A 24,002-nucleotide genomic window follows, 5' to 3' on the forward strand; every position below is an offset into this window, starting at 1 on the left:
TAGTCTAGATACTGAAGATAGGTCTTGAACCAGTTACAAAGGCCATTCTAGTTTATGGTGCTATTCAACCACATTACATTTCACCTTCGGTTTTTGAAAATTGTATTAGGTAAGTAATTTGTACTGTCCACATGAAGATCTGTTCTAATTTTTCACAGAATTGGAGCCTAACTGTTCTCACATCAAGACCCGTAGAAGCAAATTCTCTACTGAAATAGAAGGTGTTTACCACAACGATACACCTAACACTGTAGAAGTGCAAAAGCCACATGTGAACATCACACCCTGCCTTCCAAACCCCAGCTGTAACCGCTCCATTAACACATACAGCTGGATTTATTATTTCTTGCCCAAGCAAAATACATTGTATTTGGTAGTAGCCAATGCAAAAAGTCAGCATCTTTGTCAGATATTAGTAGAAAATACATATATAAAACATGCTTAATTTGCAGAGGGAAATACAGTACAATTTGCTTGACAGTCTCTTCTGTTTTGAATGAACTTTTTTTTTTTTTTTCTTCTAAACAAATCATTGACAACATTGCTTGTATTATTGTTGTCCTATGAGCATGCTGAAGAACAAAACAAAACCTTAATCAATAAACACAAAGATACATTAGCTAAATCTTTTTGTGGCCTTGAATATACATTACATTTTCTCAGAAATGACACTCTTTGAGCTCTATTGATATGCAAGTTGATTTTTGACAAAAATATTCTTAGAAACAGAAAGCTACGGCTAAATTATCATGCAGCATAGCATGAAGAATTGAATCTAAGGCTGAGATACAAACACAGCTGAGATGTGCTCTTCTTCCTTCCAAAAATATTTTATGTCACCTTCATTTTTGACTCAGTTTTTCTCTTGAAAACCTGGGGATAAGAAATCTGGGGATTTGTTCATGTAAAGGTTCTGAAAAGTAAGGTGAATATTTATTAAAAGGTAATGAAATTCTGAGTGCTTTTAGTAAACATACTGTAATTTCCCTTTAAAGTGATTAGTAAGCAAACTAATAGAGAAGATCATTTGGCATATTTTAAAATTATGGAAGTAAAGGGCAAGATTATGACCACAAAAATATTAATATCCATATTTAAAATCAATGATTTCAGAAAGTTATAATTATCCTACATATCTAAAACATTTATATACACAAGTTGTTCTAGCACTATAACCTTTTATGCTAATGCATAGCTTTTTAAAATAAAGATATTTGACAGTACTGTCATATAAGGTCCAACATGGTACACAGCAGATTCATCAATTTCCTGTTTCTTACCCTCTTTATCTTACAGCATCCTAATCAACCTAATTAAAGCTTCGTTCATTTGAAACCTCAGATGACAATTTGTTTAACTCTATCCCACTGTGGTCTTTTTATAAAGAGAATTAAATTTGATCTTCTGACAGCAATTATTAAATGATCCCAACTGGCCCCAATTAAGACACATGGCTCACAGGCCTCAAAATCCAATAAAGTGCCAAGCCCTCTTTTTCACTTGTACATCTTCCTTTACCTTGCTTTATTTTTCTGAAAGGCAATTAGGCTTATCTTATCAAGTGGAACTGAATGCTATTGTGTAGACTAATTCAAGATACAATGCATCAATTTACTTTTACAGTCATACTGAAGTAAGGAAAACATGCCCCAAATCATCTTTTTAAAACCTCTCCCTGATTCAACTCATCTAGCTTTTAAGGAATAGAAATGCTTTAATGCCTTTCACCATGTGCACGTGACCCATATATACTTATTTTAAAACATTGCCTACAATAAAGAGTGATTAGAAAAATATATTAAATATCCTTGCTATGAGTTTTACATTGCTTACATTTCTTCTTATAGAAATAAGTTGCTTCTACAACTGTTTCCATTGGGTCATCATCTTCTCATTTCAGAAACCTTGAAGAAATGTGACACTAACTTCAGAGGTTAACCTTTTTTTACCTTTAATTTCTGCTCTAATTTTTTTTTTTTTTTTTTTTTTTTTTTTTTTTTTTTAGCTAGTATTCTGTTAAAAACTGTTCCCATGATTTCACATAAAGGCAGGTAGCCCCAGGATTTGGAACTCATTGATTGTGTGATACTCCAGGGGTATAGCTGAATTAAAACCAGCCTCATGAGACTGAAGTAGCTTCCATACACATCTGGCTTTTCTTATTCTAAACCCTAACACCTGCCTGGAAATTTAACCCCTGTCTTTTCTCTGAAGAACAAACGGGACAGATTTATCTACTGCCATTTGGTTTAGGTCAAAGCTGAGCTGTATGATGTTCTGCTAAATTAATTGCAATGTAATTGATATTATTTGACACAGTTTTTGAGAAGATGATGCTCCATCCATTTTATGACCAGACTGCTTTCTCTGTTCTAAAATATCTTAGATCTTGTATTTCTGTAGATTCACCCTGAGCACAGCTTTGAGTAATAACTTATTAAAAAGCAGGACACATTTTCTACCTCAATATTTCTAATGAATTGCCATATAAGATAAGATCATGGGCACAGACTTCATCAAGGAAAAAAAAAAAAAAAAGCTCAAAGAAATAATATTTCAATTATGGTAAATGTTTTCTATATTTCTTTAATTTACATTCTAAACAAATGCATTCACAATATTCCTTAAACACAAAGAAAATTGAAACCTACTAAATTTCAATGCAATATTTCCTTTATTTGCAGGAAGATGTGCAACTTTATGTAAAACATAATTAAACACGTTTCCTGTCCAGCCCGGAAACACACTTGTCTTTGTAAAAAATTAAAAACTTTAGTGAAGCTAACCACTTTTCAAAAAGTAAAATAAACTTATTGCTAAAGAACTGGAAATGTTGTTTTCGTGAAATTAAAAAAAATATTGACTTAGAAGAGCAGGAATCAGATTTACTCCCACAAATGCTATGTGACATCACTAAATATGAACTGCACAAGCAGTAACAGTTGAAGCAGAATTTCTAATGGAGCAATGAAATTTCTGAAAAGTAAAAAGATTTGAGTACACTGTTTCACATTTTTTTTTCTCATTGTATTCTAATAATCTCATAGAATATGTTAATTTTAGATCATTCTTTTGCTAAAAACAGCAAACCCTGAAACAGATTTAGTGCAAAGAGCTGAAAATATCCTGTGGAAAAAAATCTGTACAGAAATCAGATCAACCCAAATCCTGCCATTACTCAGCACTGCAGTGACGTGCAGATGTTTGTAGTGGTTTAAAGAGCCGGGGGGGGGGGCTGGAAACTCTACGTACTCAACTCCAACATGATTGCAATTGAACCTCATCAAAGTAAGAGCTCATAATTTGTCACAGAAAACAGCCAATTAACATATGTTAGGAAAAGGCTCCCATAAAGATAATATATGATTAAAGATCCAATGCAGCTGTCACAAATAAAAATTTTGCATTTTAAAAAGAAATATCAGCCTGGGTTTTTGAATTTTTGTTTATATTGATAATGGTTACCATATATATATATATAAACTATGGGAAAAAAAACAACAACACAAAGCAAGCCAAAACAAATCAAAAAACAAAACAACCAAAAAACCATTAACCCTAATTATAGTATTTCCTCCAGGTTTGGACTTGCAACTAAGGGGGATCCGGGAACTAAGGCAGTATTTGCTGTTCTGACTTTTGTGCTGTGAATAGCTAAGACCCTTTCCAAAACACAACAGTTATTTTGTTTTAGTGCTATTTTAGAAGACAGACCTTCATTGTGATTGAGGTGGCCTTCATTGATGCACTTTGTTGTCAAGACATTCCTCTGAAAACACAGCAGATCCTTATTGCTACAAAAAATACAGTACTGTAAAATTGTGTATGATAGCCCCGGGGCCAGCACTGTGATCCTGGCCATTCAAATGCACAGCCACAAGTAAATCTGGACTGCAGCCAGTTCCATTATTTCACGTCTACATTGGTGAACATGAGATAGAATGTAGTCTGCAACCATCTTTTAAATAAATACTTTAATTAAATAGTTTTCACGTATATGTGCATGGAAAATGAAGCATGTTGCTTCATGCTTCATCAACACAGAATCCTGACTGTGATGCTGACTGCTACCTATTCTGAACAATAATTTTTATTGCTTGTGTTTTGCACAGCAATATTTTAATTACTGAAAGGGCATAATTAGGATGCTATTTCTTATAAACATTATCTGTTTTTCCTGCTATCATTTAGGGTTTTATGTGGGAGTCAGCAAACTCTGAAATTATTTGAATGGTATTTTATTTTGTGTGTCTGAGTCTGTGTGTCCTTGTCTTGACATCATGTTGTAAAAGGAAGTGCTTCCTCTTTTCTGTTTGAAAGAGACCCAAGAAAAACAAAGTTTAGAAACTCAGTGGTCTGAATGGATATTAGTCTGCATATATTTTAATATTACTTTAATTTCTGTTCAGTCAGATATAAAAGTAAGGACCAATTTTAATCAATGTTAACAAATAATCATAGAATGGAAAAAAAATCATAAGTGATGATGATTTTTAAGAGTTTTTTTTTTTTTTTTTTTTTTTTCATCTTTAAATTCCTTCAATGTTTCAGAAATGCTGTTTCCATTAAATTAAAGACCAAGACCAAAAGCACTTCCTGTTTCTGGTTCATTTACATGGCACAAAATATCCTAATATTCTTTAATATTCTTTATTACATTATATTAACATGAAAAGCATTCATTGTGAATCACTGTACTGTTTTAACAAAACACAGTGAATAATGTTAAGGTTATGCTGCCTTTCTTTTCCTCAAGAGTGTTCTCATTGATTCCCAAGCAATCAGTAAAATTTTTGATTAAGATCTCAGAAATAGCTGAAAATCCCAAAGCTTCTCTGCTATTGAAACTTCCCATGTCTTTGACTGTCCCAAACTAATGACAGTAAACTATGCAGCCTCAAGCTAAAGAGATTAATTTCCACTCTGCAATGAATAGACAAAAAGAGTGGACAAAACCCATTTTATTATCAACTACATTGTTATGTCTATTCAAGGAAATACAATTTTGGCCCTAGAGAACAAGGATGGAAATAATAAAATTCAAGGTGCAAATCAAGTTGTACTTCATAAAAGATATAATAAATAATAAATAGACAAGAACTGTTTTTTTTTTTTGTTTTTTTGTTTTTTTTTTTTTTTGTTTTTTTTTTTAAGAACAAGACTACATGTTATGGAGAAGCCACCTTCAAAGTTAGTATTTACTCCTGATTATAAAACTGCTTTACCAAACCACTGCCAACAGAAACAACAAAATAATAAAAAACAAGTTTTGCATGGTAAGGAAATATTGTGTCAGTGATTTCCTATTCTGTAAACCTAAATTTCCTCTCTTCAGAGATAAAATCAGATAATTTTAGAAGTAAGGTAATGACAAATGTCAATCCAGTGCTATTAAGCAATGCGTATTTCAAGTAAAATTATCAAATTGATGTGCTGCTTACTTAGCAGGATACCTCCAGCTATGAAATCTCCAGTTTCTTTTAATTTAGATTTAACAAATTGTGCATGATGAAATATTTCCAAAAATTACTTCCAAAACATACACATATACATTCTATCTATCTATCTATCTATCTATCTATCTATCTATCTAATCTATCTCACGTTGCAGAATATTAAGTGAAAACCATCCAAGGCAGTAACAGCTTCTACTAAATGGAATTATTGAAGGCATGTCACAACTTAATTCAAAATGTTTTTTTTTTTTTTTTTTCTTTCCCCCCTGAAGTTATTTAAAAAATCTAATTGTAGAGCTTGGAAACAAAGTTCCAGAAAACAGCACCATACTTTCTGATTCTTTTGGTGCAAATATAAGTTTGCAGTATCTGTTCTGTTCATTTTAATATTAACACTGAGACTTTGGATGATGAAAAAAAAGAGGGCATTGTACTAAATGTCCAAAACCACTCTGTTTTCGAAGGTGCAGACTATATAAACTCTTACCCACACATCTCTATAGCATTATCTTGTTGAAATAAAGGAAAAATATGTTGATGTATCTCAGCCTCTCTGATGAGTCCAGTGCCTGGCTCTGGAGAGGAGAGATGATGAGTTAAGGCTCTAAATGTAGATGTAGATGTAGAAGGCTCTCAATCCTCACAGGCTACAACAATGTGGTAGAGTAATAAAATGTCATAAAAACGAAGCATAAAACTTTCAAAGTACTTCTCGCAATTAAAAAAAAAAAAAAAGATTCTGCACAGTCATGTTAATAGTGTTAATAGTGTTATATACTAACACTTTTACAGTTAGTGTATATAATCTATAGATGATCACTGAGGGATTGAAGGCTTCATTTTGCAGTTTTGCATTAAACAGCTACAGAACCCATTGAAAATATTCAAGTATAAATTAGGAACTTTAACTGCAACTATACTTTTCTCTGTTAAAATTTCTAAGTTACTGAAAACTAAAAGTGATACTTTCAAGTCATTTTAATCATCCAGCATTTCCCATACCAGCTCATGGATTTACTTTTCAACACCAGCAGCTTGAGACAAGAACAATCTGATTTATAGGCCATGCTAGAGGAGCTTGCTGTTCAGTTGTCATTTTTTTCTTGGCTCCTGTAGATGGAAGCAACTCTCTTGCTGCGTTTTAAGTTTAGTGTGGTTTGGGGGCTGTTTTTTAGGCCAAAATCTTTATTTTTATATTTATTTTGTTGTCTGTTGATCCTTTGATGTTGGATTCCCAAATAATTTGTTCCAGTTCCCAGAGCAGTGTCTTCAGATGAGAGCCATGCGTTAGTAAGTCTGTAACTCCTGCTGAAACCTCTTGCAGGGATAAACAGAGACTGTTGCAAATCCACACCAGCTTGTTTCTGGAAACCTCACTGCTGCTTATTTCTGCAGAAATAGCCACTGATAAGAGACATCTAAGAAATTGCCTGTGGTCTCAATTCAGGTGTATATGGACTGGTACTTGGCAATCTTACAGTACAACACCTTGCCAGTTAAAAAAATACATGAGATCCTGCATTCTTTTCCTATTTCAGTTAAGCCACAGCATCACTCACTTCCGTTCACTGGTGATGAAGTGTGCTGACCACGACACTCAGCATGGTGCCCAGGGGAGGCAGGTGTTAGGTTCTAGGACCACAGGACTACAGGCCACCCTGCTCAGCCTGGAGGGTCTGACAAGAAGCAGAAGAGCAGCAAGTGCAGTGGTCTGATACTATCTGGAGCAGACTTACAGTCTGCAGGTAGGTTTGTCCAGGTTTGTCCAACATGGAGCAGGCTTTGCACCTGCCATAGACAAAACATATTCTGCATCAAGATAGATTTGCATGCAGGTGAGATATTTGCCCTTATTTTCTCAGCCCATAAGTCAGTGTCATGCTCTTCTGCCACCTAAGAAGGTGAGATTAGACATTCATCTTTTTAAAGACCTGTCACCCTCAATTAAACAGGTGTCAACTGCTCTTAACCTCTGTGACATATGGTCACCCTGGTTAATGAAAAGAGACTTTTTCCTGAGTCCCTACAGTCAAACCAGTGTGTGCTGTGATCCTGTTGATTCTCAGAAGCTAATCATCGTCAAGCTGGGTCGGATTTACGTACCACATGTTCTTTAGGATAGGGACAGTTTCTCCCTACAAGATTCTACAGTACAGAAAAGTAACAGGTAAAATAAAGAGCCTTCACTCATAACTAGAACATCCAGATATTACTGTATTCCTTCACATATTTAACTGTACCTCCACACACATACAGGTAATGTATGAATTGAGACATTTTTCAGCCAATGCTGTTTTGAAGGCTAACAGAAATGAGAGTGTTCCCAGTTAGCTGCAAAACCAAGATCCTAACCACCGTGAACATTAAAGATGAGGGACACTTTCTCAGGGACTGTAGTGATAGGAAAAGGAATAATGGTTTTAAACTGAAAGAGGGTAGATTAGATGTTAGAAGGAAAATCTTCCCTCAGAGGGCAGTGAGGCCCAGGCCCAAGCTGCCCAGAGGAGCTGTGGCTGCCCCATCCCTGGCAGTGCCCAAGGCCAGGCTGAATGGGGCTGGGGGCAGCCTGGGCTGCTGGGAGGTGTCCCTGCCCATGGCAGGGGGTGGCACTGGGTGGGCTTTAAGGTCCTTCCAACCCAAACCATTCTCTGAGTCTATGATTTCATGACAATCTTTATAAAATGAACTATTACTAATGTCGTGGCCAAATTCCATCTTGGATCATTATTCAGCTCACATAAATTATAATGCAGTTGAGCAAGGCATTTTTTTGCTTTTTGATTTAGACATATTTGGAGATGTTTTGTCCTGTAACAAGTGTCAGTATTTTATTTTGGCTTTGCTTTCAGATTCAGGTAAACTATACGTGTCTCTTGCTTATATTTTGCCTTCAATGGTCGTATTGAGGCCTGTGTTGTACTACACAACTAGAAAGCATTTTTATTAATAGGATTTTTTTCATGTCTGAAGTGAACAATTTTTTTTCTTACTGCCTTTTCACAAAAAGTAATGCATAAAGAAGAAAAATACATACAAGAACCTCCTTAATGAAGATTAATCAGCATATGAACTTTTTACATATATACATGTATTTATTTTTATTTATTTATATCTAATTAATATCTACATTTTTACTTCTCAAAAGTAATTCATTGCAATATGGAGCTTTTGGAAATACCGTTTTATAGATGACTATAACAATGCCATGAAAGAAAACCATGAATTAAACCTAAAAGAATGACAATACCTAAAATTCTTGAGTGCTGTCTGAATACACCTAACTTAATTGTTAATCTTAATAATCATATGGTTTATGTGGACACAGCTAACAGATAAGAGAAAGAACAGCTTCATTTCATTCAGGTCAGCTCTTATCACAACAGCAGAAACAAAGGTTCCTGTAAAAGCTGTTACAGCCAACATTCTTCTTTGTATTAGTTAACACAGAGAGGGATACAGATCAAACCAGTGGGCATAATTCAGTCATAAATTGGCCAAGAGGTAAATCATGATATTATCCCTGGGGTACAGAGATCATTCTTCATACAATTTGTTATTTATTTATTTTTAAAATGTAAAATTTTCCTTTTTGAAACTGGTTCTAGTACTCAGTGTTTTCAAGAGCCTCTTTCTAACTCTTTTAGAGTTCTTACAGAAAACAGATATCTTATGTACAAATAATCTTAGTGGCAGCATTTTCAGTCAGACCTGTGGGGAATTTGATAGACTTTTAGTGCAGTAGCCTTTTTTTGTCTAATTTTTAATATGGTTATGGTAACGATTACATTTTATGGCAAACGTCACTTATTTCTTTGCATACTGATGCCCCAGTTTCATGTCAAGCTGGAGATGTCAAATCACACTATTTTTTAGAAAATGTTTAAAACAGCCAAATTCCAGTGACAGGAAGGTGAGGTGTAATTGCATGACTGGTAAATAGGGCCACTGAGATTTACCAGAAAATATATGTATATATTTTCCAGATCTATTTCTCAGAAACAGGTATTGTCAGTCTCCATAAAAACAGATTCATATTAATGCTAGAATGCATTAACACGAGACACACACCAAGGACGTGAAAGTCCATGCAATGCTGCTGACTTGGAATCATGCAAAGATTACACAGAAAGGTTATTCACACCAAAAAGATGTTATGGAGGCTGGAAAGAACAAGACTTTTTCTTCTCAGACACATTTAAAGTTTGACACAGTCAGTCTAAGAAGGAAGTTTCTGTATTGCATAACATTTTTTTACACTACCCATTTATAACATCTTTATAGATGAAATCCAATTTCTCTATAGTCTTTGTGAGATGGACAGAAAATATAGGGAACAGATATGTCTGCTAAATAAGAAACTCTCTGTTATCAAATTTTCCTTCAAGAACTGCTCAGAACAGAAGGTTTTGTGATTGAACAGAAATCACTGATCAACAGCAATGAAGCTATTTACCAGGAGACAGGTATACTATAATGCGCTGTTATATGATAGAGTTGGTGGCACTTTTAAAAATTGATACCCATAAGTACTGCTTAGTAACACTACTATGTCATTTACAATATAGCTATTCTTGGTGTAGAGTTATTTTTTATTTTTTATTTTTGCCAGTGATTCAGGATGAGGTGATTTATGTATTCTCTATTTTACAGGTTGAAAAATTGATGAAAAATAGATTTTTTTATTTTTTATTTTATTTTATTTTTTTAATTCAACTGTTTGAAAAATATTTGTGTGGCTTTTCACTGAAGTTAGGTAAACTTCTGTGGGTATGAAATCTGCTTGCCTACTCTCCAAGTCATGTTGTAATTTCCAAAACATAAACCAGTTGTTGCATATTACACACATAATGAAATAAACCAGATCTGAAGTACAATCCAAGTCTTCTAAAGAAAAAGTTCAATGAAAGAAGTGCATGTAATAATGGCTTTTAGCCTTGTTAAATTTGGGTTTTAACATTAAAAATAAAAATATAAACAAACAAGAAAACAAAACCATACAGAATTATCTGATCCTTTTTATTATGTGTCACAATAAGAAAACCTATATGAGGGAACACAAATGACATGGGAATGGGCAGAAAACATCAGAAACTAAGTTTAAATCAGGGGAATAATAGCCATCATTAACTCTGAACAATTCCTAAATTTTTGACAAGTGATGCTTTAGCCTAAAGTCAGGTTGAAGAATAATTCTTCACAAGGCAGTATCTGTAATGTACTAAACAACTCTGAATTAATCTGACAAGATATCAGAAGCTTCCTCTGTGCTTAAATGTCTGTCACAAAAACATATGAGACTGCCAACTTCGGCTGTGGTTAAATTCTATTTCTAATTGGACTGAAAGAGTAGAAAGTCCCCCAAAATGCCTTATGTTAATTCTGAGACAGACACAATAATCAGAAATTTAACTTCCAGTGGGTGCAGAAGTTGAAATTAACTGAGATTAATTTGAGGAAAAATTACAGCACATGCACTGATTTAGTTTCTATTGAACCACATTAAAACAAGAAAACACAAACTTTCAAATTTTAAAACGGACATTTTACTGTGTTACTTTTCTCTGGTTGATCAGATTAAACTGTCTTTCAAATAGGTAAAAAAGAAAAGAAGTATTTAAATAAGATAAAGGTGGTGATGCAGCACAAGTTTGAATTTCTTAGTATTCTGTTTAGAACAGCTCCAAGGGCAAATGTTCTTTCCAAGGCTGTATCTCAATCTATTTTGTCAAATGCCAATGGTGACTTGGAGTAAGTTGTTTAATATTTGCTACCAGCAAGAGGATACTTTAAAAATCTGAAATTATACCCTACAATTAAAAAAATAAATAAAAAAGAAAAAGTACGTTTTCCAAGGTACAGTCTGCAAGGTTGTATTGTATTTATACAAGATTCACTTGTATAAATTCATTTATCATTAAATTTATAAAGGACACCTTACATTCTATTTTGTTGTTAAACTGCATAGGATGACATGGTTTTATTTTTACTTAAATTAAAGGGATTTTTCCCCCAAATTTTGGTCATATTTCAACTCAAACACATGGCATTTTCCACCTGACAGGGTAAAAATCATTCTGGAATATTGAAAGACTGAAAATTAGGCATAAGCAGGGTATAATAGGGGCCTATTCTCACTGAAAGAAAAGAAATTTTTGAAGAATAGGATGCAATATACTTGGTACATTAAGATTATTAAAAAGTATTCTTTTTAATAACAATTATAAACTTAAATCCTTTGCAAAAGATACGATGAATATTAATATAAATTGTCACATTATTTTTACTGCATAGATTTTTGGTTTTTACTGCTGAAATTGGGCCCACTGTCATGACTATGGGGTTTATATGCACACAGTAGTCTTACTTGTCATGTACATTATGAAACCAAGAAGTGCGAAGGGTTAATATATGCATAGCATAGAAATGGTGGCTAATCTCAGCAATGCTGTGCACCTGTTACTCTTTTTAAATTTTTCCCTGTTTGGGGAATAATGATCAGTAACAATAAGCAATTTATTTCTACACTCTTCTTCTGCCAGTTACATAATAATGAAAAAAAAAATCCTAGTTTGCATTTGAAGAATGACAGTGATTCCCTGTAACTGAAAATTTGGTAAATCTGTAATATAATGCTTTGTCCTTGCACTCTTCAGTAAATCTAAGATGGATTTTAAAGCTTCAGAAAACACATTCTACAACTTCAGTTCACTTTTAATCCTGTTGCTTACCAATGATTCAACCTGAGATGATGAAACAGTGTCCCTCAATTCAATTATAGCCTGAAATCTCTGTTCTGACTTTTTTCATCCATACACATGTATCTTATTTCCCTTTTGCCATCCATAATAGTTAAATGCTTTAGTTACATGAAATGGAATGGAATAGAAAAACACTTTAAAAGTGCAATAATTTCACAGCTTTCATGAATGTTTTTAAGAAAAACGGCAATGTAAGTGAATGTTATATGCAATATCCTAAGGAGATAATTCTTCATTAGAACACATAGATATTTAAGTAACAGAGAAGTGACCAACTAACTGACTTGGTCGGTCGTGTGACTTATCTATTGTCCTCTGTCTCAGTACCTGAACACTTGTTAATGCCCTTGACATCACTCCTTTTACCTCTGTTTGAAGTCATGTATCTCCTTTGATGATGGAGCAAATTTTATCATTTTAGTTCTTATGTCAATAGACTAGAAATATGGTCCCCCCCTTCCAGCCCCATAAATTCAGATGTAATATTTCACTTTCAGGTCACTAAACAACACCACATGAACTTGTTAAAATTAACAAAAGAAAAAGATTCCAGAAGTTACCTTGACTTACGCATTCCATCAGGTCTCAGGGTACTACGAAAAGGACTGATCAAGTATTGAATTGTAGATCCTGGGCAGTGCCTTGTTTAAATACATTTGTTCAAGATAAGAAGGAAGACGAAAAAGAAAATATGCATTCTCTTGTTAAAGTAAAAGCAATTTTTGGTGTCAAATATATTAGAGAAATTGTTCAAGAACAGTTCATCCTTACACAAAGATTACTTGTGCAAATGCGAAGTTCAGGGTCAGCCTAGGTTATCAGACATGGACTGTAAGTGCCAGACAGGCAAGCTAAGCTGCTTTCATTCTCCTTTCTGAACTGCAAAACAACCACTTTCTAATCACAGACAGAAATACAGGTGAGCAAAAAACTCTTTCCCTTAATTTAGATAGAAATGTTGCATTCTGACACACTTCTTTTTTAGTTGTATAAATTCAGACTTATGTAGGGCATAAATCCCTCAAAAACAGTGTCCTAAGCATTCAATCACAAGGGAAAATCATATAAAATAATTTAAATTTTTAAGGATAATTTTGAATCACCTCACTGTGAGGATATTTCTCGTATGTATTCACAAACAGCTCTGAAGCACGTTATCTATTATTTAATGTAGCAATTTTATGATCTTGATTTACAGCAGTGCTTTGGAAAAACAGCCTGAAACAGAATAATGCATTATTTAGTAATGCTTTGTGATGCTTTGTAAAATGTGCTGCACATCTCTATCCGTAACTGATCAATATCCTTACTGTGAGCATTAGTTATAGCATGACTAAGAACAGGTAGTAGGTTATATTGGTTATTCAGTCCCTAAACTGTAACAGAGCTATTTCTGTACTTTGAATAAAAATAGATTAACACATCTCTTTTACAGTTTTGTATCTAGGGAGAATAAATCATAAAGTCAAAGAACATAGGTATTCAATGATGCCACAATAAAATTTACTCATAGGAACCGTTGCTATTGAAAACCACCACATTCTGCCGGGACTGTGTTTAAAGGCCTCATGATTAAGACTAAGTTACCCTAAAGACTATCCACTAATGAGGATTTGTAAAATCCCAAATTAATAATGTGCAATACTTCCAGATTGTTTCAAGAATTACTTGGGCTAAAAAAGTTCCTTAGTATTCTCACTGACTGTAATCCATTAGAAAACTACTAAAAATAACAGGACCAAAAAACCCACTCGTTAAAAAAATCATCTATTTAGCTGACCTAGCAGAACAAGGAGGTTGCATTGAAGTTAAATTTATAAAGATCTAAATATAAATTAATTAGTTTTATGTTTTTCTATTTAAATTCCCCCTTTTTCTTTTTTTTTTTTTTTTTTTTTTTTTTCCGGAAATAACTAATTTGTAAAATTTGACTTAAAAAAAAAACATGGCTTTTTTCCTTTCTCTCAAGAATAGCTTGTACTTTGTAATAACATATACAGTCTAGAAAGTGTTCTGAATTCTTATAATTTTAATCAGACTATTTATGTAACTTGCATCTATGGAATACTTTAAAATTCAGAGGATTTCAAATAATTTATAAGTACACATCCAATCATGCAAAAGCTGAAGGGAGTGGAGCGGAGAACATTTTACTTGGCAAAAGTAATTGTGACATTGGTACAACTTTCAAAAATAGTAAACTTGAACAAATGTGTAAGTCTCTACTGTATTATGGCTTGTAGCCCCAAACCCACAAGTATGAACATATATGCCTAATTTGAAACACTTGAATAGTTCACTGACGGTTGCAGAGCTGTTCATGTACCTAAAATTAAGTACACATGTAACGGTTAATATGAATGAAATCACAGTTGTTACTGCGTCCCAATGAGTGAAGCAAGACAATGAGAACCTGAAATCAATGAGTTCCTTAGAAATGAAAGATCAAATCCTTGATGTCACTCATATATCTTTGGTGGGTATGAGCTGCACACATCTGAACACAGACACTGCTTAGGTGAGAAGTAGTACTGATTGAAGAACATTTAAAACAATTTGGTAAATGTCTCAGATGACTCCGCAACAGAATTCAGGAATATAAAACATAATTAATTATTGGGCTGAAAATGCACATGCAACAGTGAAGAGAAAAAAACGCAACGTCTTACATGTTGCACGAAGTACGTTATGAATGACCACAAGTGCAGGATCTGTCTGAACTCATTGAGGCCATCAAGTTTTGGCATCTAGTCTAAGCTTCTTCAAAGGCTTTCTTTATCATCAATGGAAAAAATCAGACACCATGTAAACATAGATGTAGACATCTCACCAAAATTACAACAATTAGAAGTAGCAAGACAAACAAAGATGAGAAACTTCCTTTCTATTGGAAACTGGAGCAGAAGCTTATTGAGTTAGACTGCAGAGTAGGAAAAAGAAAGGAATAGTTCCTTGTTAGGAATGAACAGGAGTAAATATTCTTTCTTTCTTTCTTTCCTTTTTTTATTTTTTTTTTGGTTATTAAATGTACAAACTGCATGTGTGTCGTATTTAGTTACCAATTGCATTGACACACTGTGTGTGTTAACATGGAAAAGCTGTTACCTTTATTATGCAATGCTGAACTCACTGTTAAGTCACTATCAATAACAGACATTCTGATCTTTTTAACATTTTCCCACACTACACCACTAACATGCTGAGGTTACTCTACAAATAAGGGAATGAAAAATTTGAATTAATGACTCCAACAAGAATTATTGAGAGAAAACATATTAATTATAGTCCTAATAGGACGCGTGCTGCAAATAATAATGGGGAAAAATAAGTAGCCAAAAATTAAATTGAGTGTTAATGTTTTGTGATAAGGATATATGGTTCAAGACAGATTTCCTGGGGGAGTTCCTTAACTGAAGGCCTATCACAGCAAAGGACATAACTTGCCAACCTAAGATGTGATGTTGAGATTCCTAAAATGTGCTATGGGGGTGGTGATATCTGTCAAGATGATATTTGTGGAGGAGTTCTTCAAAATAGCCAGAATCTAAACCATTAAGGATTTCAAAACTAAGAGAGCAAACTTTAAAATCAAACAGCTACTTCATAGCAGACAAAGCAAATGAGTTAAGGTGCAAGAGGGATGATCATATTTGCTCAAGAGTATGGAAGTGTGTCACTGCATTCTGAGCAGGCTGCAAGTGACAGAGCTGAGCTGCTGGAAACCTTTCTAGGAGGGAATTACAATAATCCTCTCCATCAAGAGGGCATGTGCTGATGCTATGAGGTCATCACAGGATAAATGAGGGCACTGTCTGCATCAAGCACACCGCTAAAAAGACATTTTTCAATCTTGTTCACTGCAGAAATCTCCACAGATGAGAGGGGAATGAACTGGACATCAGAACGTTTGCTACAATTTCCTGCTGCACTCAAATCCCCTCAGCCAGTAATGACAGGTAAAAAGAGAGCAAACTCTTAAAGATGACAAATACACGCTGGTGAGATGTGTGCTTTCACTGCAGCTAAGACAGAGGAAGCTGGCAATCCTGTCTATATGAAAACAGAGCTACCCTTGTGGAGTTCCTGGGGTGAGAGACACAGCTCCTTATCACTGGACGTGGGCTGAAGCCTTTGATATTTAGCATTCCTACAGTACTCACCACAAGCAGGCACTTAAGGACTCTGCAAGCTAACCTTGAACTTCAGCACTGCCCTGAAGAGCTATAAAATGTTTTTATCATCAATCTGACATTCTACACAACAGCGTTGTTCCCTAATGCAGGCATGAGGTTTAGTATTTGGAACACAAAGTATTTGATTTCCACACCCTTGTACAAACTAAGAGTTCCTTGTGTTTGTGCATTTTGAATTGACCCATAAACTGAAAAATATATGGGGTAATAGCACCCAGAACCTCCTTGTGATCTTAAACAATTAAAATATTTAATAGTTACACAATATTTTTTTTCAGTTCATCAAATTACATTAAACTAATAAAGCATAATTAAATACAAATTCTAATACATATATAGAACAGGTACATCTTGAAAGCGTGTCAACTTATTCACATTGTTTGTGAATTACTGTATTCAAAATTTAAAAAAAAATAAAAATTGGCCTTTGGTGAGCAATAGATAACTACTAGAAGGAAACTTCTAGTAGCATTATTATTATTACAAGTAACAGCTTGTACCCTTACAGCCCGACTAGGTTTGAAAGAAAGTTCAGAATGGAGTGGGGAAATTAACTGATGAACTTCTGTCAACTATAGTGGTAGCCTTCATGAATAATTCAATATATGCCCCATTCCCTCTATGTCTCAACAGACTAACAGCTGCAGCTCTCAAATGACAAGTGTTATTTTATTTTATTTATTTTTGGAAGCTTCTGAAAATAGTACACTGATTATAAAATAATGTATATAATAAAATAAAGTTTTTGGTCCCTGCTTTTCCCTTATTACTTCTGACTTACAGTAACTATAGAAGTTTTGCAGCAAAAGGAATAATTTTCAAATAGACTTGTGTGAGTTATGCAGCAGGTCTAGAGAAGGAGTTGGGAAAATAACGGAGATCCTCTACTAAGGATTTGGTGGTTTATCTTAACATAACCACACAATTGACCCAGATTACTCCGTGCACCAAAAGTCATTAATCTTAGTGAGTAGCTTTGTATGCCAAAACAACAAATTTACATTTTCATAACATGGATCTTTATCTTGTTTTGATATAAACAGGAAGAAACTTTCTGCTCTGAGGTTGTTGTGTTGAATTAGGCATTTTTCTTAATGTTCTCTACTTTATACTGAAAACTTGGCAGCTTAGGATGTCAGGAAATTCACTGAACATATTTGGTGAATATTCTAACATAGAACAGTTTCTCTTGAGCTAACCAGGCTTCTGTAAAAGAGCAGAAAATCTTAAGGAGATAGTATCATTAATGACAATGCAACTCCTAGTAACATCAGTTCAACTTAGGAGGAGAAATGACTTTCACAGGATGGCTTCTCAGACTCCAACAAGTCAGAATATAGACTGTAAAAGTATGCTTATGTACAGATTTTATTAAGAAAATAAGCAAAGGAACCAACACCATGCAATCTCTAACGTCTCAGATAGACCTTCCACTGTCACCAGGCCTTATAGAATGAAGGAACAGATTTATCGGAAAAGTGTATTTGAACGATCTGAGCATTTTTGAATTTTCTGAAAAGATTCTTCAGTGGCATTATATAACAGTGGGTAGGAAAACATTAGTTTAATATAATGCTGAAATAGCTACACACATAGCTGTCTCCTGATTTACTGAGAAGCTATTGCATACAGCAGTTCTGGCTGAAAGCTGTAGTAGGCCAAATCTTTTTGGTGATACAGTCTGAAAGATCAGCTTGCTACATTTGTGTTCATCTATTAATTTATTTATTTTGGTGTTGGTGGTTTTATTTTTTTATTTTTTTAAGCATAAATAAATTACAATCTTTTCTTTTTTTTTTTTTTTTTTTTTTTTTTTTTTTTCTTCCATGAGCCGCCTTCTGTTCCTAGGAAGTATGCTTTAAGTACATGAGAGGAAAAATGCTTTGCCTTGCATGCCCTGGATATACGCCACAAAACTTGAACAAATATTGAAGGCTTGAAAATGATCTTCTTGCCAAAAGATAAGCTGAAAAGTTTCTTTAACATCTGTTTTACCGGCTTGTAATGATCTCAGCTCCAGAAATGCCCTAAATCTTCTTGTTCAACATAATGGCAAGATCTTTTGCTGCTTGAGGTACTCAGTGGTCTGGCTAGGCATGACATTAATTGGGATGAAAGGTACTGAAAAGATCTTCTGAGTAAGTTTTTGTGCACTAATTATTATTATTATTATTTTTTCCAAAACAGGAGTTCTGCCTCCTACTAATACCTTGTCAAAGAAGCATAAAGAAAGTAGATTTATAATGTGGATTGCAGTTTATATTGCTAATTCTGATGCAAAATGCTGGAGAGCTTCCATTTTGTTCCATCAGATGGACACTTTCTATACAGCAGAAATCTGCACAAAGGTAGAGCTGTAACATGCTATATTTTCTACAACTTACATTTCATATTTTAACTGTTAAGTTTTCAAACAAACTAAAACAGAGCTATAGGTCTGGAATCAACAAAGCTATCTGCCTATTTATATTTTCACATTTTTTAGCTAACAAAAAATTGGAACAGTTACTGAGAATATTTGAAAACTTAATAACTCTGCCAATTAAAAAAAAAAAGTTAACAATATTAGATAGCTCTAGGTTATCTTTGGAGATAACTTAAGAAGTGTTACTATGAAACGGCTGCTTTCTCTTTAGCCATTGTAACACAGCAGAATTATTTTTTCTGAATACTGTGAACAGTAAACTACAAACAACAAAATTTTTATTAAAAAAAATAAATATCAAAATAGGGTCTGTATTTTTGTCAAGAACAAACTGTAAGAGAAATGGAAAGCCGTAATAGAATTAACCAGGGGATTGTTTAATGTCATTTTTGTTTGTTGAATGTAGTGACCAGATTCAAAATGAAGGATTGTGACTACTACAGTGTTCAACTTCTATTTATGAGATCTATGCTAGTAGGAGCATGGATAGAAAATAGCCAAATCCATGTTCTGTTAAGTGTGAATGGTCAACTCCAACTCTAACCAGACAGTCCCCTTCTCTGTTAGATCACGTATAAGTATAATTTATTCTTGAGTAAATGTATTGGTCCCATATCCTGGAGCAAACAGATAAAAATGGGTAGGGTTCTTCTTAAGAAGAATAAATTTCCCAAACAAACACTGCTTTCACTAAGGATGGTACTGTCCCAAGATAATCAAGCTGTCATTACTAGTGAAGAGCCCTACTGCATGAGCAATACATTTATGGGACAAGGTCACTTCAAAAAAATAGGTTGTCTCTGCTCATGAAAGACCCACATATAGGCTGATAAAAAGAAAAACCTTGACTCATACCACTATGAGGGGTGGTGCCCTCATTGGAAACAGGCTACTGGCAAGGCACTGGAAAAGTGTTTTCAAAACCAAAAGCCCATGTTGTTCATACCTTGAGAACAGAAAGGAAGTGTAAATATATATATATATATTAATGTTGATTTTACCTTAATTTACAATGCATAATCTTACAACAAACTAATACCCCTCTTGATATTTTTCAGTTAGAAAACAAAAAAATGTAAATGTATAGGACTTACCAGTTTATTCTATGTATCTGTTTATACAGATATCTTCACCCTACCACTTAAGTGTTTATTAATATTTTTGAATATTTATTCCCTAGACATTATTGGGAGCCCGAAAATACTATTCTCTATTCAATACACGTGAAAGTAAGGGAAATACAAAGCTAAGTGCTCTACTCTATGTTAAGTAATGTAGAAAAGCACACTCAGCCTGTTTTTTTTTTTTTTTTTTTTTTTTTTTTTTTTTTAAAGATGGACATTGTCAGCTATGTATGAGAAAAACAAACAAACAAACAAAAAGCAATAAAGCACTTGAATTTATATCTTCTCACCCATAATACATCTACAGCTAAGACCAGCACTGATGACTGTAACAGACTGACACCGATAAACATACAGAAGAGAGTTCTATGTAAGTCCTCAGATTTAGAATTTATCATCTGTTTTGTCCAACCTGGATGTGCGTAAATTTAATCTTTTTTACCATATCAGGTTCTCAGCAGGATCATGGAGCACCAGTCACATAGATTTGAGATTCTTGTGCTTAGCATTTGGATCTAAAATGAATATATTACTATTCTGACCTGCAGTTCGGTTTATATATATATATATGTATATATATATATTTTTTGTTTAACAAAGTATAATTAATACATCTAACTTTACAGGAAAGTGCTTTGAAAAAAATCATAAGGTAAATGAAACTTGACATAATGAAGGGGTATTACAATCTTTCATTCAGTCTTTGGCATTCTTCCTGTCACTTCATAGAAATGTCAATTCTTATGACATATCATATCAAAAACCTACGTGTTTAGAAATGTATTAATTTTTCCTTTTCACTTCACATAGGCCAATCTACCAATTTCTAGAGTCAATTTAGCAGCCTGGCAGACAGGAAGCATAAGAAATCATCTGAGGACCCTACCTCCTCTTATCATTCTTTTTATGTATCACACATTATGTCTGATAATTGATCTACTGAAAAAGCTTGTCTGCTGGAGATAAATATATTAACAATTCCTGTCCAAAGGAAAAAAAAAAAAAAAAAAAAAAAAGACTAATTTAAAAAGTCATTAGTATTGAAGAAATCCTAGAAAATCTAACTTGTAACAAAAAAATAACATTAAAGATATAGTAATGGAAACTGGAGCTTACAGCCGTCTTCTAATCCAACTTGTCTACAAACCAAGAAAAAGATAAGTTTGGGATGCTTGTATATATATTTAATTCACATACTGACATACACAAAGAAATATAAAAGTATATATATATACAAAACTATATTCCTAACCATAATATAGAAAAACTCTTAAGTCTAGAACAGTAACAGAAGAAAGACTTTTACTTCATACATGCAAATAAAGAACACTGCGTTGTTTATGGATTGATTATTTTTATGAGATCTAACTGTGAAGAGACATTTTGACAGTTTTATTTGCATTCTAAGGCATACCTAGAGGCAAGCATGCATTTTTTGAAAACCATATATATTTGTATATGAAGTACACATGCACATATGTACATAACTCAGCACACATGTACATATGTACATAACTCTATATACATGTTCACATACATAAATGTATGTACATGATCACAGGAAGTGATTTTACAGAAAAAAAGCACAAGCCTACCTAACATGGCAGCCTTCTACTGTACAGAATATATGGATGGGCCTTTTTAACATATATATCCTATCAAGAACATAAGTCTGAAATGATTTGAGAAACAAAAACATGACACCCGGAGTTCAAAGGTGTAAGTATATAAAAGAACTCCCTGATATGATATAGTGTTTAAAAATACATGCTAAAAATACAGATAACATTTGTTTAAATATGTTTGATTTATGTAGCTACTTCAAATTCAGCCAAATTGCTAAGCTTATTATATCGGTCTTTGATTTTGGGAATTAATGCAGATCTCCACTGTCAAAGAATTACTTTTTCATTTTTTATGTATTGATAAAGAAAAACCCAAAACAACTCAGAGACATCAACACCTCTGAACAAAGTACAATTTAATAATAGAAGTTAGATCATTAAGGATGAAACTCATAGGATTACAGGCTACATCAATTTGTAAAACAAATTATATTCATTAATAAACATTTAGTGTGCCCATACATATTTAATGTTAACAGTTTTTTAACAGCTCAGGCTGTAACCTTAGTAACCCAGCGTGGAATTTACTATTGTCATCCCTGCCCTTAGAGGGACAGAGGTAGAAGGCAGCAAAGCAGTAAGGCAAAGTTATGTTTACCAAATTTGAGCTGTTGATTTATTTCCCACTGTCAAAGAAATAAAGAGAAGACCCCATCATATCATAAACAGTATTATGTTGGTTAGACATCTTTCATGAAGTTTTATTAGCACACTGACTCTTCCTACTGAACACTGAGAAGAACTGCAAGACATTCTTAATAGCAAACGGACCTGCGTTTCTTTTCCATCCGTCTTCATTGTTTATCCTGGCTTGTTCACACTGTTAATTCTTTGAGGCAGAGGCTGTCCATTCATGTGTGTTTGCACTATAAGGTCTTAAATCTGTTAGAACCTGTAGCTGTTAACACAACAATATGTGGTAACAATAACAATATATATATATATTTTTTTTATCTACTCAGCCTCTTACTAGACAAGTACTTTGCACTAGAAGGAACTCATACTCCCTTATCCAATATCCTTTTATGTTCTTTGTATGCTTGCAGGATGATTACGACTCTGAGTTTTCATATGTTGAACAATACTTATAAATTGGAATATAAAATTTAAAAGAAACACTATAGTATTTTTCTAACTAAAAGTTATAACATTTATTACAGAATGGCCAGGAGTGATTTCCACCACTTGAAATAGAGGTCTGCTGACGTTGATGATTTGCTATATACATTACTGGAAACATTGGAAAATCTATGTTTTACAAAGTAGGAATTAAAAAGAAGCTAAGATATTAAACAAATTCCCTGTTTAATTTGATGCAGAGTAGCCTGGATAAACTCTTATGACTGAACAATATGTAAAAAAAATAAAAAGATCAAATTTATTCTCAGTTACTTTTTAGAAAAGAGATACTGTATAAGTGACTACAGCAGCATGTTCTGTCACATTCTTTCCATAAACTGAGCCCTGTCAGTGACAGCAAAACAGATTGTGTGCATCTGCTGGGAATGGGCCAGATGACAGTGGAAGAAACACACATGGATACCTTGGCACAACAACTAAAGAAGTGGAAGAAAAATGGACAGAAAGAAGCAGAAAGTTCTAAACTTTAATTAAAATAGGCTCTCTAGCAAAAGTGAAGTTATCTATGAGTCTGCTGCAGACTGCTTTGCTCTACACTGTAACTTTCCGAAAGCAACTACATATTTATACTGTGCATTGTCTTGTTTACTCTCCATGGTACTCATATGGCCACCATTCCCACACTGGCTGGGTCTCATAGAATTTGCCTCAGAAAATCCTCATTCTACAGACAAAAAAAAAAGATGCACCAATAAAGTGAAATCCTCATAGTCATCTAAACAGTGTCTGGAGAAAAGTTAAATCTACACTGCCCAAATGCACGCTGCCATCCTAAACATTAGAATATCCTTCCTGTGCTTAGTTCTGCTTTCAGACAAAAATGCGGTTATACCTAAAATTAATGTTAAGCAAACACCCTGCTAGTACTCTAGCTTTACGGCACTAGTGTATCTGACAAGTTAAATTGACAAAGTCAGCTTTGCTACTGCTGCTTGTAGCCTCCTAAGTTTTACTATTGAATATATGGATTGAGAGTCCAAGATGTCTACAAAGGATCAATGAGTTACGATCTTCAATACAGAACTTCTACAGCAAAATGGTAAGTGAATATTGTCAAATAAAAAGAGCACCTGATCTTCACTAATAGTTGAAAAACACTCCCAGACATTGACTCATCATGGCTGCAGAACCACATGCTTATGTTCAGGAATGAATTCAGGAATCTGCTGACTCTTTAAAGTAAATCTTTTATTTCAGGTGTAAAGTAACTAATCCCATTTCTTTTTTGGTTTGTCAACTTATAAACCAAAGAAACATGGAAACATTTTTTCTTCTTTAAAC

At 33.8% G+C, this 24,002-nt stretch overlaps 1 protein-coding gene across 17 annotated transcripts in view; it reads right to left on the reverse strand.

Moving 5' to 3' along the window:
• MEF2C (myocyte enhancer factor 2C) overlaps positions 1-24,002 on the reverse strand; it is a 143,463-nt gene that overhangs the window by 93,038 nt on the left and 26,423 nt on the right. Inside the window, exon 1 of one of the 17 annotated variants that reach the window (XM_035310349.1) lies at positions 19,688-19,706. The exons of the other annotated variants lie outside the window; for them this stretch is intronic. The gene's annotated coding sequence lies outside the window, so the exon portion shown is untranslated. Of the gene's footprint in view, positions 1-19,687; positions 19,707-24,002 lie in introns of those variants that run through there. 17 annotated transcript variants of the gene reach the window in all.

This window comes from Oxyura jamaicensis, chromosome Z (assembly GCF_011077185.1).
Source record: "Oxyura jamaicensis isolate SHBP4307 breed ruddy duck chromosome Z, BPBGC_Ojam_1.0, whole genome shotgun sequence".
Classification (NCBI taxonomy): domain Eukaryota; kingdom Metazoa; phylum Chordata; class Aves; order Anseriformes; family Anatidae; genus Oxyura; species Oxyura jamaicensis.